The sequence below is a fragment of the Myotis lucifugus genome, unplaced genomic scaffold (assembly GCF_000147115.1).
Source record: "Myotis lucifugus unplaced genomic scaffold, Myoluc2.0 scaffold_96, whole genome shotgun sequence".
NCBI lineage: Eukaryota > Metazoa > Chordata > Mammalia > Chiroptera > Vespertilionidae > Myotis > Myotis lucifugus.
The window spans coordinates 82466-83065 of NW_005871144.1; positions in this window are offsets into that span (position 1 = coordinate 82466).

The window sequence follows — 600 nt, forward strand, 5'->3', positions numbered from 1 at the left end:
ACTGTACTGTACTCACTTGTTATTGTTTATTAATCTATTATGTTTCATATACATTTTACTAATTTTCTTTCATCTCTGACACTTCTATTATAAAGGGCGAATAGCGATATTAAAATATTTCTTCCAATTAATTTCCTTTCAATGTGCATGAATCCGTGCACCAGGCCACTAGTAGCTAATAATAAAATAGACTGTAATAAAAGTTTTGTGAATTTGCTCTCATTACTGTACTGTACTCACCCTTCTTGTGAAGACAATAAAATGCCTACTTAGTGAAATGAGGTGAATGAGGTAGCATACAGCTGCTGTTGACCTTCTAACCATATGTCATGTCAGAAGGAGGATCGTCTGCTGCTGGTGGTCCTTGAGCTATGAGGATGTCATGATTGGCTGTTAGGAACAGATGATATGGATGGTTGGAAATTTTTAAATTCTCACCCTAGGATATATTTATATTTTTTAAAATATATTTTATTGATTTTTTACAGAGAGAAAGGGAGAGGTATAGAGAGCTAGAAACATCAATGAGAGAGAAACATCGATCAGCTGCCTCCTGCACACTTCCCACTGGGGATGTGCCCGCAACCAAGGTACATGCCC